Raw genomic sequence first — 16,213 nt, forward strand, 5'->3', positions numbered from 1 at the left:
TCATGATGAGAGCCAGTCTTGGGCTATTAAAAGGCGCAACGGAGACATCACCTACATGCATCACACTAAGATGCATACTATGTCTGAGCTCGACATGAACTACTTCCGAAGAGAAGTAGGTGAATCCCAGGAGAGAAAAGGCTTGAAGTATGGTTCAAGCGACACATGCATAGAGAGTCGAAGGTTATTTACCCCAACTTCCAGATGAACAATGGGAGAACTTTCAAGGATCCTACCGAGATTGATCCCGCCACTGGCAAACAAAGAAAAGCGTGGAGATACAAGATGCCTGAGGAAGGAAGAGAAATCTATCACGGAGAACCGTTCGAGCCAAATCTACTTCATGATTTCTTATGCGAGGAGTTCAATTATAATACAGGCGAAGCTGTAATTCAGTGCCGAGCCATGCATCTACTTCGTGTGCTAGATGATCAAGAATTAATGGTCTCATCAAGGAAGACATATTGTAGCTATTCAAGTCTCCTATGCGTAAACTTGAAGATCATCGCAAAGAAAACACAGATAAGATAGTTGAAAAGTTCAGCAGGTTTATTCGATGACTTGTTGGGGATCAACTGCATGATTATGGATGTTTGGTGTACGAGACCGACTGATGACGAAAGCTGAAGACAATACTAAAGACTAGAGAGAGATTGTTAGGCCCTATTTTGTAAACATAGTCTTTTGTATTATCTTGTTTATTCATGTTCTATTTTACTAGCTTTCGTCTTACTTTGTATGTTTGGTGCCATAGGCCATTGTAAACTAAAGCCCATTATGGGCCCATATATGGAAATAAGCATTGCAAGTCTCACACTATAAATAGTGAAGACTTGTCCACGCAACATAATCTTTTGCAATTCTTGTCCACAACATCTCACCAACTCTCTCCCTGCTTCTCTTTTTCTTACTATTTTCAGTAATAAACCGGACACAACAAGATCTGAGATCTCGATTCCTTGTGATTGATTTCCGCTAGCTCACAAGTGAGATTGATCCAAGAACATAGTTGTCTGATCCGTCTTAGTGACTTAAGTGTTACCAATAACGCTGGGGTCTTACTAACACTCGGTCTTCAACGCTCGGTTTAGCAACGCCCGGGTTTTCCAAGAATGTTAGGGTTTAACCAACGCTCGAGTTTTACCGACAACATGCAGGTTTTACTGGACGAATAAACGTGGTTTTAAATATTTTAATTTTTTATATGTTAATTTGATCAACTTGTTTAATAGGTTTAATTCTTGTACCATAAAGAATGTAAACAATACCGACTAAATAAGCGTGATGCATCGCCACAAGGCTCGGATATTAACAAAGCCCTGGTTTACCAACCAAATAAACGTTTTTCTAAACATGTTAAAATTTTTATTAGGTTTTACCAACGCTCGGGTTTTACCGACAACGCTCAGGGTTTACCAAGGCCCAGATTTTACCGACAGAATAAACGTCATTATGAATACTTTAAATTTTAAATATTAATTTGAGGAATTTATTTGGTGGGTTTAATTATGGTAACATAAAGAACGTAACCGATACTGATCGTATTCGAGTCGATTAACTACCACAAAAAACAGAAATTCACCACGCAACGACGACGGGGAAATCACTAGTTTTATATAAATAAATAACATGTACTTCTAGCTCTCTCATAGCTAGGCCTATAAACAAACCGAGCTTTCGGTGAACTGTTCATGAACCATTCGGCGGGAAGTTCGCTTATGTTCGTTTATTTAATAAACAAATGGATATGAACAAATTTTTTTGTGTTTGTTTAATTAAACGAACGAACATGAACATATGCTGCTTTAGTTCATTCATATTCGTGAAAGTTCGTTTTTGTTCGTTTATTTATATTCATTTACGTTCATTTAAATATTAATAGAAAATAATTAAATATTATCTTGAAGAGTCATCTACTTAATGGTTTTATATTTGTTAATTTGTCTTCATTTATGTTCGTTTATGTTCATTTACGTTTGATCATGCATGTTCATGTATGTTTGTTTATCCTTGTTCAATTATGTTCATTTATGTTTGTGAACTGTTCGTTTAGAACTTAAACAAACTAACATAAAAAAACACGAACATGTTCATTTTTTAAATAAAGGAACACAAAATATGTGTTCGATTAAGTGTTCATGCTCATTCGGTTCGTTTGTAGGCCTACTCATGACATATACAAATATTTCAGAACAAATTCTTTGTTCGTGTTGGTTTTTATAGTTTTTGGTAAACAGCCACCGATGTTTGTAATACCATTTACTCCTTGGTAACGACCACAAATAATTATTTATTTTAACGGCCAACAAAACAAATATATTAATCATAACCAAGTTTACAAAGAGACCGGGCCTTGCTATAGAGACTAGTCCACGGCCGAAGACCCCCCCCCCCAAATAATAATTAAAACCATATTAGTTACACTTTGAACCTACAGCAATCCTCACACAATAAATGCAAGGCCGGCTCCGAGAAAGAAAATAAATTTTTGGGCCGAATGCGAAAATTTTTTTGAACCTTAAGTAAAAGAAGTATTTTATTGAGTTTAAATAATTTAACTTTGATATGGCCTTACTTGGTTATAATTTAGGTTGTGAAAAAAACTTTTGTATAAAAATAAGATTAAACATGTCTCAAATGAGACTAGAACCCAGAACCTTTTGGCTAGGAGTAATACCCCTTTGCCACTAGACCGAACAAATGGTTATCTAACTGAGTTTAAACACTAAATATACATATTGTTTTAATAAAAATATATATAATTTTTTTTAAATCAGGCTTAATAAGGTGTCGGGTCTGTGGCTGTCGACCACCCTGCCATACCCTTAGGCCGGCCCTGAACAAATGTGTCACACCTAATCTATTTTTAACCTAAAGAAAGCTTACTGCTTTATGCCCCCCTACTACGCTTTCCATTGAACGTTTTCTCCGCTTCACCACCGGCCAGGAAATCTGACGAACCCAGAATGATATGATCATACACGTACCACTAAATACTAATTAAGCAACTTTTGGTCAAGTTTTATGTTGAATCAACTATTTGATTTATTAGAAAACGAATGAGAAATAGATGAGTTGACTTTGAAGTTACTAAAAGTCAATCATGTTCTCTACCCCAACTAGTACTCCAATTTTTGCTTTTCTTTGAACAATAGCTACCGACATATGTCAGCGGTCATCGGTCATCGGTCATCGGTCATCGGTCATCGGTTTTGGACTTTTTATTATCACGAAGCTTATAAAACACTCAAAAATATGTCTTTGATATTTTATAATTATCTACAGAGTATAATCAAGAAATTTTGTGTCACAAATTTTTTTAATATTTTATTAGTTTTGTTTTGTTATTAGACATATCACTTTGTGAGGTCTAGATAAATTAGTTGGTGCTAAGTTTGTTAATGCTTGGAAAGAAGTTAGAAAGGCAAAGCAATGCATGCAAGTTTGATTTAGATAAACCAAAATTTCATCATCTTTATTTGAACAAATTTTTTTTGTTTCATATTTTAATTATTTTATATGTGCTTTTTTTATGGTTAAATAAGTTAATATAAATACGTGTTTTGGTGTCGCAAATACTCCATTGGGCCACTTGACGGGATCTTATTGGCGCAAGACATTTTTTTTGTTTTGTTTTAGTTCGGTCTGTAATGAATGTGACAGAAATTGATCGAATTCGCGTAGACTCATCGTGTTTTGTCTTAGTTTCAGAATTCTAATGAACGTAACGAAAACCGACCAAATGCCGATTTTTTTCGGTATCGTAACGAACGTGACAGAAACCGACTGAATTTGCGTAGATTCACGGCCTCAACGCCCAGGATTGAAAACGGTCGAGTTTTACCAATGCTTGAGTTTTACCAATCGAAGTCACGCTATTGGACCACCATAGTTTTTTTTATTTTTTTGTTTGAGTACAATAAAGCACGTAACCGGAACTGATCGAAGTTGCGTCAACTTAGCACCTCAACGCTTGAAACCAACAACGCTTGGGTTTTACCACCGCCTAGGGTTTACCAACTTGCATCAGCGCAACGCGCCGAGTAAAACACTAGTTAATTTATAAAAGCTTTTTTATAAATTAAATCACCATTCATGATAAAAGTTTTAATTAAAATCGTATAATACGGTCTAACCCACTGTTACATTATTAATCTTTAATAAGGTTACGTGTTATGGGCTAACTAGAGTTCTCTAGTTAAAACCGTCGCGTTAAGGCTATGTAGACAGAAAATCATTAATTAACCACACAAGGGTTGACTCAACGAATGTGAAAGCCTAAATTAAAATAAGATTTTGGGGCCTTTTTATAACAATTGTTAAGTAAAAAAAATTGTTTACTGTAAATTTTAAACTCATGACCTATAATTTAGTAGCAAACGAGTTTGCCACTACATTAATGCATTACTTTGAATTGACTTTACTAATTATAATATATTTGTATATTATGTTTTTTTTGGACTTGAAGGCCTTAATAAAATGCTAAATCTCTTACTTGTTTTTGCTGCCTTACGGGCCGACCCTGACCAACACTCTAGTATATACGCTACGGGCTAACTAGAGAACAAATAATATAAAAAAAATGAATGAAATATATATGATCGCTGCATTTTGAAGTAGGCTAACAGAAAAGGTGTGGGTTAGTTTTCTTTTTTTTTTTAATATTCTTTTTTCTGAAATCGTAAATACAATTACAATATTATAAAACAAAATGGTCAATTACAATAGAGATGTAGGTGGACAACAATATTGAAAGCAAAAGCGACCCAACTTAAAACAAATTTATAGTAAGTTTTTTTGCGTCGATAAGCTACTGTATATGATCCGTCAGACTTTTTTTAGAAACGCAGTAGCATCGGAGATAATGAACCTAAATATATCAAAAACAGAAGGAAAGAAGATGTGCCAATGGATTTTAAAAATAATTTCATTTTTTGTTATTATTAGTTTATAAATACTATTCAAAGCAGCATTAATCATCGTAAGATCCTTTATAGTCAAGTTACCATCGTAGTACTTTTGTGTTCACTTTTATTAAGATGAAATTATTATAAATGTAAGTTTGGCAAAAATAACTGGTGATTAATGTTAGCCGGAAGCTAGTGACTGTAAACTGGTAGCTGTGAGCTGGTAGTTATAGTTGGTTGCTGTTAGTTGTACCTTTTAGATAAATTTAGGTGTTTAATATAGTAGATGGAGCTTTTAATAAAACTAACTGGGTGCACGAGCAATGCGACGGAGTGTGCGCGCAACCAGGCATCAATCGCATAATCCGTGTCGGTACTTGATTCACCTGATGACAGTTCACACATAGCCCGAATGTAGAAGTGTAATTTGTGCAAAAGTAGTAAGCGTGTAACCGATAGCGAAAATCAAGAAGCAAAACTGAAATATACAGTAATTTCAAATAAATAATTTTTTAAACCAACCTGTTTTGATCTAAATCCCTTTCCAACCCGGCACTTTTCTAATCTGAAGCATGTTCTGACCTGACCCCTTTCGACTCAAAACCATACCGACACAAACCAAACTAAATTAACCCTTTTTGTATCGACTCGTTCCGACCCTAATATGCTCTTACACATGACCCGAGCTCGCCTGACTCGACTTGTTGCCGATCCTAACCGGTAATCACGTAGTATGCTAAATTTTTTAAATTAAAGAAAATAGCAATATCACACTCAAATTAAAGAGAATAAAATATTCTCGTTTTTATGATGTACTTTTTTAAAAAAAATATTAACGTGTGAAAAAGTTATGGTCTCTTAAAAAGCCATAGGGTAGTTAGTTTTGAATAAGGTAAAATATGTAACTATTATATAAATAAACAAAAGTTGATTAAAGTTAAAGTACTAAACTTGTAAATTTAAATATAAAAGATTGTAACTTTTTTTCTCAAAAGCAACTAGTAGTAGAGTTTAAATATTGAGTTTTTTCTCCTAACATAAAAGTTTCAAGCTCTTCCAAACAAACAAAACTTTTTATTGAGTATGAGTTTTTTTTTTTGTTTTTCTTAAAAGCATGAAGCTAGAAATTTTTAAAAACTCCTGAAAGCTCTTTACCAAACATACCCATGATCTTTTTCTACATGTATCATTAAATAAAAATAGTATTTTATTTCGTTTTAAAGGGGGTTTTAATCTATACTATCCTTATCTTAAATCTTAAATATATATGTAAACGAAACTTCCCTAAATTCTCTTAAGTCATCGGATTGTTTTATTTGTAAATAAAGGTTTCTCATACATTTGACCCGAATTTACGGGTATGGGCCTCACCAAACCCAGATAGCCCTTAAACGGATTATAACATCTAATTATATTAAATAAAATTAATCTAATCAAATATTTGATATGAAAATTCTATAAAATAGAGATATACTAAAAATTAATATCCGATTTTTTAAAAAGATATTATTTATAATTAAGAAACAATTTTATAGTAAAAAAAAGCGGGTTATGGGTCTCACCAAATCCAGATAGCTTTTTAAACCGAGTTATAACATCTAATTTATTTGTGAAACCCTTTCATCATTAAATCATAAGTATGTTATTAACTTCTTTACAATAAATAAAATTAAAATCCTAAAAAATATTTAAATATTAGAAACGAATAACGTAAAACAACCCCGTAATATGGGGGATAAAGGCTTGTATATATATATATATATATATATATATATATATATATATATATTTGTTTGTGTGTGTGAAACTTTTAAAATCGCTCTGATTGCTTCATAAATCCTCTCAAGCCACCAGATTGTTTTATTTGTAATGGAAGTTTCTCATGTATAATGTATTTGACCCGAACTCTTAAACGGTTTATAAAATCTCATTATATTAAAAATAAAATCTTATCAAATATTTGATATAAAAATCCTATAAAATAGTGATATACTAAAAATTAAAATCTATTTAAAAAAATGATATTAATATTAAGAAACAATTTTAGGAGCATACATGTGCTTTTATTCACACTCTTATGTAACATTTGATTTATTTAAAAAAAATTTATAAAATCGTTCCTTCAAATTCCACCAAATCTTGCTAGTTTATTAAATAATTATAAAGTTACCCCATTATTCAAAACCAACTACCCCATTATTTTTTAACGACCATAATTATTTCATATGCTAATATATTTTTTTTAAATACACCATAAGTACGAATATTTTATTCTTTTTAATTTCAATATAATATTGCTATATTTTTAAAATTTTTAAAAATTAAGTTGTTACATGATTAGCGGTTAGGACGGTTAACATGTCGGGCTAGGTGCCTCTAGACATGTGTAAGATCGGATAAGGGCCGGTACAGGATGATACAAAAAAGGTTTATTTTGTTCGGATCGGGTCGCTACGTGTTCGAGTCTGAAGGGTTGGATCCGAACGTTGTCGCCACCGGTAACGCGCGTTCAGGCATAGTTTATGCAAATGAAATTGCTTACACGTACTGAGGTCAATAAACGAACATCCAGCGCCATGTAACGCGCGTAACCAAACCTTGGTAAGCACTCAACCCAGCGGCCCGCACCAGTAATTGGCATGAGTTACGCACACTGGTAACACGCATTCCTATACCCGTTACGCATGTTCAATATTCGATTACGCGAGTGTTCAATCTTTAGTTACACACGTACATGCTTTGCACGATTTGCACGTCGAAATTCAGGTTACGTGCGCACTGTCACCAGGTGACGCATGGATAGACATTGATTATGCGTTCGATGTCGGGTTGCTCACACACCCTTCCGCATCGTGCTGGCACCCAACTAGTATATAAAATATAGGAGTCAATGATCTCTTAAATTTTAAGTGGTACCATTATTATTGCATATTGTAAAATCAACAATGCATAAAATTTTGAAAACGTAAGAGTAACATGGTCTTTTAATCTTACATGCACGGTTAAACATTATACATTCAAAATAGTTACAATAATTGTCCTTTAAATTAAAATCTAGTTTTGCTAATTTATTAAATAGTTATTCATTTAACCCTTATTCTGAACCAAGTATCTTCTACGATGTTTTAACGACCATAATGTTTTCACACGTCAATATTTTAAAAAAAGTACATCATAAAACGACCATTTTATGCTCTTAAAACGGAGTATGATATAGCTATACTTTATAAAATTTTAAAATTAACATGTTAAGTGCGGACAACGGGGCATGTCAGGCAGGCTCGGGTCATGGGATAAACTAGATTAGGGTCGGAACGGGTCGACACAAAAAAGGGTTAATTTGGTTCGGGTTAAGTTAGTACAGGTTCGGGTCGAAAAGGGTCAGGTTAGAACTAATTTTAGGTCAATGTCCTGGCATGGCATCATTTACGCGTGTTATGACGCGTTAAACGCGTACCAACACCGGATTTCACGTGCACAAGCGTAAGCGACGCACTTACTGACACCGGTTACACACCCGATGTCACGTTGTGTGCATACAATTGTCCGGTTACGCACGTACCGTTACAAGGTTTCATATGTGGTGACACTAGGGTTACGCGTTCGATGCTGGATTTCTGTGGGCACCCGGTCGCATCGTGCAGCTCCCATCTGGACTTACAATGAAACACGTGATAACGACCACAAACATAAGTACGTAAGCGCTGATGATCAATTGATCACTTTCTAGACTTGGTTTTGTCGGTTATCTCACAGCCGCCACTCTTCCCAGCCACATCTTTGTGTTCACATCTCTTCCAAATCTCAAGTCAATCAACTTAATTTCATACAAATTTCAACTTTTAACCGTTGAACATCATGAATAGGTTTTTCAATGAACGAATTAATTACACGGTGGTGGAAATGATTGGATAAGAAAATCGAGAAACACGATGTACAAAATGATTTCCTAGATTGGACTTTAATGCACATAAGGCTGTTTGTCAAAATGTCTGTAAGAGAATAACGAACTTAACATGGGGCTGTAGTTATTATTAGAGTCATGATTAATTATTGACGTGTTCGTTGCATGAAGTCAAAGTGGGACGGCCCCTAATTGCTTGTTTTGGGTTGTACTTAATTTTCGTCTGTTTTAAAGTTTTATGAATGCAAGTCGGTTGAATGCTTTTAGATTTAATGATACCATGTGCCTTTGGCTGATCATTTTGCTGCAAATACTGTTGTACGTTGAAGATTAGCTTCCAGTTATTTTTATCTATAATTGGTAAATCTTTTGGCTACAAATCTATCTCATTGATCTGTAAAGATCTAATGTTTTTCTCTATTATTTCACAAGATACAATACAATATATAATACAAGTCAAAGAGAGAATTAAGAAACTATTTACGGTAGCCTAATTATCTCTAACTAACTGAGAATCACAAAAGATATATCCAGTTCAACGTGTTTAGTACGTTGATGTTGCACTGGATTTTCTGCCAAGAAAACTGCAGATATGTTGTCACAATAAATGATGGTGGCTTGTCGAACTGGGACGTGAAGTTCGAGCATGAGGTTACGGATCCAGCTAATTTCGGCTACGGTGTTGGCGACACCTCTATATTCGGCTTCGGCACTAGATCATGATACTGTATGTTGGCGTTTCGAGGACCAAGAGATTAAGTTATCGCCCATGTACACACAATAACCGGAGGTGGACTGACGAGTGTCGGGGCAACCACCCCAATCCACATCCGAATAAGCGGTCAATTTAGTAGACTGGGATGGGGTGATAAGAAGACCATAAGATAGTGTACCTTTGATGTACCTGAGGATCCTCTTGAGCAATTGAAAGTGTGGTTCGCGCGGTGCATGCATGAAAAGACATACCTGTTGGACCGCATATGAGATGTCTGGCCGGGTAATGGTAAGGTACTGTAGTGCACCAGCCAGGCTGCGGTATAAAGAACTATCGGGAAGGGGAGCACCGTGATTGGCACTAATCTTGTTACCAGCCTCTACCGGGGTACTTGCCGGTTTACATGTGGACATGTTTGCACGCAATAAAATGTCGGCGGCATATGATGATTGGGATAGAAATAGGCCACCCTTATGCTTTTGAACGGCAATACCGAGGAAATGATTTAACACGCCGAGGTCTGTCATTTTAAATTTGGCGGATAAAGATGCGATGACGCTTCGTAGTAGAGAGTTGCTAGATGCGGTGAGGATTTTGTCGTCAACATAGAGAAGTAGATATGCCATCTGATCTCCCTTTTTATATATAAACAATGAAGTGTCACAAATACTACTTTTGAAACCGCATTTAGAGATATACCCTGCAAACCGTTGATACCAAGCCCGTGGGGCTTGTTTTAAACCGTAAAGAGACTTGTTCAACTTACATACAAATTTCGGATGTGAAGAAGAAGTGAACACTGGTGGCTGAAACATGTAAACAGTCTCGTTTAAGTGCCCATGTAAAAAAGCATTTTTAACATCTAGTTGATGGATGGGCCAAGCCTTTGACACTGCTAAGCTGAGAACAGTGCGAATGGTAGTGGGTTTAACTACGGGGCTAAACGTCTCATCACAGTCAACCCCCACGGTTTGACTTTTTCCGTTAACCACAAGTCTAGCTTTTTGTCTTTCCAATGTACCATCGGCATGAAATTTATGTTTAAATAGCCACATGCAACGTATAACCGGTGCGTTGTCGGGTCGCGGTACTAGATCCCACGTATTATTAGCCAATAGCGCTTCATATTCGTTGGTCATAGCAATTTTCCAGTTAGGGTCGGTGAGAGCGGTGATGTGAGATTTGGGTAGGGGTGAAATGGGCGGGGATGTTTCTGTGTTAAGAGATAGTGGGTGACGAGGTTTGTAAATGCCCGATTGTGACCGGGTTTGCATGGGGTGTGTACACGTAGCAATGGGAATGGAAGGTGGGTTCAGAATTGTGGTTCCCTGATGATGTATGGTAGGTAGTGTTGGTCATGAGGGAATCGAAGGTGTGGGTACAATTTGAGGTGGTTCATTTTGAGGTGGGGTTGGGTGTAAGTTGGTTGGTTGTTGGTGGGAGATGGGTGTAGGGGTTTGTTGGCATGGACTTTGATAGGTGGGTGGGTGGGTGGGTTTTGTTGTGGTTCAGATGTCATGGTTGAATTATATGTGTTGTTGTGGACAATAGGTGAATGAGAGGTAGGTGGTGAGCAGTGGTTAGTAGGATGTGGATTTGAAGTAGGGATATTCAGGGTGAGAATAAGTGGAGATGGGTCTAGGAATGAGTGGTTAGGTGGGGGTATTGAATGGTTGGCCAATGGGAATTGTGTTTCATCAAATGTGACGTGTCGCGAGAAAATGGTTTTTCCGGTTGAAATATTGAGACACCAATACCCGCGATAGTTTGCCAAATATCCGAGAAACACACATGGTGTGGAACGTGGAGCGAGTTTGTGTGGACGAGTAGACGAGAGGTTTGGATAGCATAAGCACCCGAACACACAGAGATGGTTGTAGTCAGGTTGGCGAAGGTAGAGTGATGAAATCGGGGTTTGATAATTATGTAGTTTTGTGGGAAGGATGTTGTGAAGGTATAAGGCCATGTGGAGGGCTTCGACCCAAAATGAAGATGGTAGTTTGGCATGAGTGAGGAGAGCAAACATGATTTCATTTAATCGACGAATCATGCGCTCGGATTTCCCGTTTTGTTGGGAGGTGTGCGGGCAAGAAAACCGAAATTGAATGCCATGTTGGGTGGCAAAATTTTTAAAATTGGTGTTATCAAATTCGCCTCCCATATCACATTGAAATGATTGAATATGTAAGTTAAATTGTGTTTTAACAAATTGATGAAAGTGGGTGAACTTAGTGAATGTTTCGGATTTAAACTTCAACGGGTAGACCCATGTATATTGAGTGAAGTCATCGGTTAAAACCATATAATATTTGTAACCCGCATGGCTCAAAATAGGCGATGTCCACAACTCACAGTGTAAAATAGCAAAAGGTAATAAAGTACAAGTTGTGGAATCTGAAAATGGCAAGCGTTTATGTTTAGACAATTGACACGACTGACAAACAAAAGGCAACTTTATTTTATTGGAAGAAATAAAATGCTTTGATCTAAGAAATTCCATGACGGGTTGGCCCGCATGTCCAAGTCGATCATGCCAAAAAGGAGAATCTTGAGTGAAGCAAAACAAGCTGTGGCGGAAGCGTTTGGGGTGAGCGGGTAAAGGTCACTCGTACTTTTGTGATGACTTAGGATCATGCCATCCTTGAAATCCTTCACAGAGAAACCAAAATGGTCAAATTCAATTGACGTCCAATTATCGATATTGAACTTACGTACAAATATAAGATTCTTAATAAAGTTGGGGTTATAAAGGACCGATTTAAGGTGTAATGGTTTAGAGGACGTTGGAATACTGGTTGATCCCGAACCCAAAACTGATATGCGGTTGCCATTACTAACAAATATTGACGATATTGGTGAATACCGAGAAAAATTATTAAGGTTACCTAGGTCAAATGTCACATGAGAGGATGCACACGTGTCAAGATGCCACTGATCAGTACCGGAATCCATAGAGAGTGCCTGAACCGCGGCTGCTAGCTGTGTTGGTTCGAGTGGGTCAGTTTCTGTGAGATAGGCCTAGGCCGTTGGGTTCCTGGAGTTGGATGCGCTATTATTATTGTTGGACCGAGAATTGGGTCTGGGATCCCAAGGTTGGGCCCAGCCTTGTGTAGGAAATGGGCAAGGTGGTGGAATCCAATATGGAGCATAAGCTGGTGGATTTGTTTGAGCCCAGTAAGGAGGAACCGGAGTATGTGTGGTCTGATAATAACGAGATGGTGGCTGACCACGGTTGTTGAACCTGCCATTCCGATTGAAATCTCGGCGAGGCTGTGACTCCCGATTGAAATCCCGGCGGCGGGACTGATTTTGATGGTCACGGTGAGCCGAGGGCGGAGTCTCACGGTTCTTTTCTGGTTGGGTTGTGACAGTGGCAGCAACTAGGGGTGTAGGGGAGAGCTTGTCGCGCGCCGCAATGCGACGTGCCTCCGATTGAAGTCGTTCACATGCCTCCTCCCAAGGTGGTAGAGACTGATTGAGAATTGAGGCTGTCGTATCGTATTCACGAGGTAAGCCATGAACAAGATGAAGGATCCGTTGGGTGTTATTAATGGGGCAATCAACAGCCGTAAGTTGATCCGCAAGGTCACGGATACGTTGGCAGAAAGCTTCAAGGTTGGTTATGGAAGCAAGGGTCAAGTTCGTGAGTTCGTGTTGAAGAGATGCGGCTCGAGAACCTTTATTATTCAAGAACAGGTTCTGGACCCGTTGCCAAGCTTCCCTTGCAGTCGATTCATCTTCCAACACACGAACAAGAAGATCTTTGTCGAGGGTTCCATAAATCCATTGCAAGACAACCGCGTCGATTTTCTTCCATGACGGGTAGTCAGCGGAAGTCTTATCCGGTGCCGGCGAGCTGTCGATGTGATGCATCACATCATAACTTGTAGCGTGAAGTTTGAAGAGTTTAACCCAGGTAGGGTATGAAATTTCGACACCATCGAGCATACGAACTTTGTTTTGGATGTTTGTTATCGTGTATACGGGGTGAAAGGTTTGAGATTTGGGTTCACTCTTGTCTCCCATGATGACAGACAAGGAATATTGGTGCAACAGAAAAAAAAATGGAAACGATGGGTAGGGCGTGATCGAAATCAAGCCATGAAAGATGGATGATACCACGTAAAGATCTAATGTTTTTCTCTATTATTTCACAAGATACAATACAATATATAATAAGTCGTGTTTTCCGTGGTTTTCCCATGTTACAACTTCCGTACCAATTCGGTCGATCCGGGATGGATCGGTTAAACATTCCATTAGGGAGCGACCATTTGAGCTGCAGATCGTAATGCTCCTAGAAAGGCATATTTCGAATATAGAGGAGTGAAAGTTCCCAACAATCAATGACTTTTTAATTTCCTTATATGAACCGCACGAGCAAGTCCTTTGTCACCCCACTTTTTCCCCACTAACTAATAAGTCAAAGAGAGAATTAAGGAACTATTTACGGTAGCCTAATTATCTCTTAACTAACTGAGAATCACAAAAGATATACATCAATTAAAAAATATATATACCAATAATATCAAGAGATATTATCGGTTAATATGATCATGTTGATACAGTCATGAATCTGACTTACACCTGCACAATGTTTTTACTCTAGTATGATAGAGTTATAGGTTAAAGTGTGGAGTTTGTAGGACATTATGAAAAAAATAACCATCGGACTGCAATAAATGGTTAAAGGAATCTATATTTAATTAAATTAAAAGATGCCACGTGGATTTAGAACTAAGCATGGATATGGGCTTAAAGGTCGAACATGGTGCTGCCGAAAAACCAATAAGGGAATGGGAAGATGGCGCAGTATCGGGGATGAAAAGCGTAAAGGGTGCAAAGTGCATCGCTTTTGATACGTGAGACACAAGATATTTGTATGTTTTTTTTAAATTTGACATAGGTACATTTTTAGTATTGCCACTAAAAAATAGCTAGAAATAAGCTTTGTATGTCTTTTATTATATAAATAAGCTATGTCTACCTATGTTGTCAAAGGCACACTTGAAGAAACACTAACCAGACCCCGGACAGATTACTGGTAACCTGGGGGTTGGATAGCTGTTTCCAACGAGGGGTTAGACCCTTGGAAGATGGTTCTTCTGATAACCTGCAAAACAGACACCGTGAGCTCGTCACTGAGAAGGGGGGGGGGTTCCTCCTTGTGACCACCCTCCGGCGTGAGAATCAGACTAGATTGCTCTTTAAATATAAAAGTATATTAAGAGATTGCTAGAGCAGATATCAGGTATATTATGATGATATAAGATAACGTAATAAGATATGATGTGTCCCGATGATCATACCATTTGGGGTATTTATAGCCGAAGGTAGGTTTCCAAAGAGGTATGGCCGGCTGCAACAGTGTTCCTGTTCCACCAACAGTAGCCTACGCACGTGCCCTGCTGGTAGTTGGTGGGTAGGTAGCGGCTGATAGTGACCAGGCCTGCTGTATACTATTCCTGTTCCACCAACTGACAGCTACGCACGTGGTATGGCAGTAGTTGGTGAGTAGGCAGCGGCTAATAGTGATACAGTACAGGAGCATGCTGCTCGCCATACTGTATCAGTGAGCTGTCGTATCTCTGATCAGATCTTTCGCCCATACCTCGTCAGGTACAGTAAAAGATCCTTCAGTATACGGACTGGCTTATTTGGGCGGGAGTATTCCCCCTCCCGCCTCTGTGCGGGATTGCTCCCGGCTTGGCTCATTCCTTCAGGTGACACTGAATGATCGAGAGCTAAGTGCCTTGTGCGTGTAGCCATGCTGCGCGGGTGGCCTTCCCTAATGGCTTGTATCCGAGGCTGCGGGGACAGGCGGAGTCCTTCACCATTGGGAGGCATTTCCTGCGGGACCAGCTTGCGTACTGCGCGTAAGGACGTCACGTCTCTGAGCATGGTTGGTCCTGCGGATCCAGTTGGTCTCTGCGCAGACGTCCCTGTTTAAGGTGAGTCTTGCGGGTCCAACTGGGCTCTGCTGGGACCTACCTCTTCAAGTCCCCCCAGTCCAATGTTCTTCTCATGAGTGTTTAATAAAGTGAGGTGAACTTTTGGACTTGAGCAAAGGGTTTTGAAAAGGGTTTTGTAAGGTTTTCCATGGGGATTCTTTCCGCGGAAGTCCTTGTCACTTGCAGAAATGCCCGAGTTTCCTGCTTGGTCTTTGGGTATGATGCGGGTAGGTCTGTAACCTCCTCGCAAGTCAGGAGCATTGAGTCCCAGTTGTATGTATTTTCCATGAGGTTTTGGTAGTTTTGAACATAGTGATCAATTATGTTAAGACCACCAATTCCATCCTGGAGCTTCAAACAACGTAGTTCTTGACGTTCCCGCTATGCGGGGATGTTATTTCCGTTTCCGCAAGCATTGCCCAGAAGATCCTTCTTGGTTTCAATTCCCAGCGGAGCGCTAGGTATGTGAAGGGTTTTGCCTTAACACTGTACCTGCGCTCGTCTTACGGTTACTTTACTTCCAAGGTATTCCTGGCGTCAATTCCCTGCGGGTGCTAGGTATGTGAAGGGTTTTGCCTTTACACTGTACCCGCACCCGTCTTATAGTTACTTGGTTGCCGAGGTACTTGGCTTCAATTCCCTGCGGGTGCTAGGTATGTGAAGGGTTTTGCCTTAACACTGTACCCGCATCCGTCTTACGGTTACTTGTTCACCAAGGTTTTCTTGGCTTCAATTC

The sequence above is a fragment of the Bidens hawaiensis genome, unplaced genomic scaffold (assembly GCF_021521415.1).
Source record: "Bidens hawaiensis isolate Kalapana, Puna unplaced genomic scaffold, B.hawaiensis_p1.1 tig00005944_1, whole genome shotgun sequence".
Classification (NCBI taxonomy): Eukaryota; Viridiplantae; Streptophyta; class Magnoliopsida; order Asterales; family Asteraceae; genus Bidens; species Bidens hawaiensis.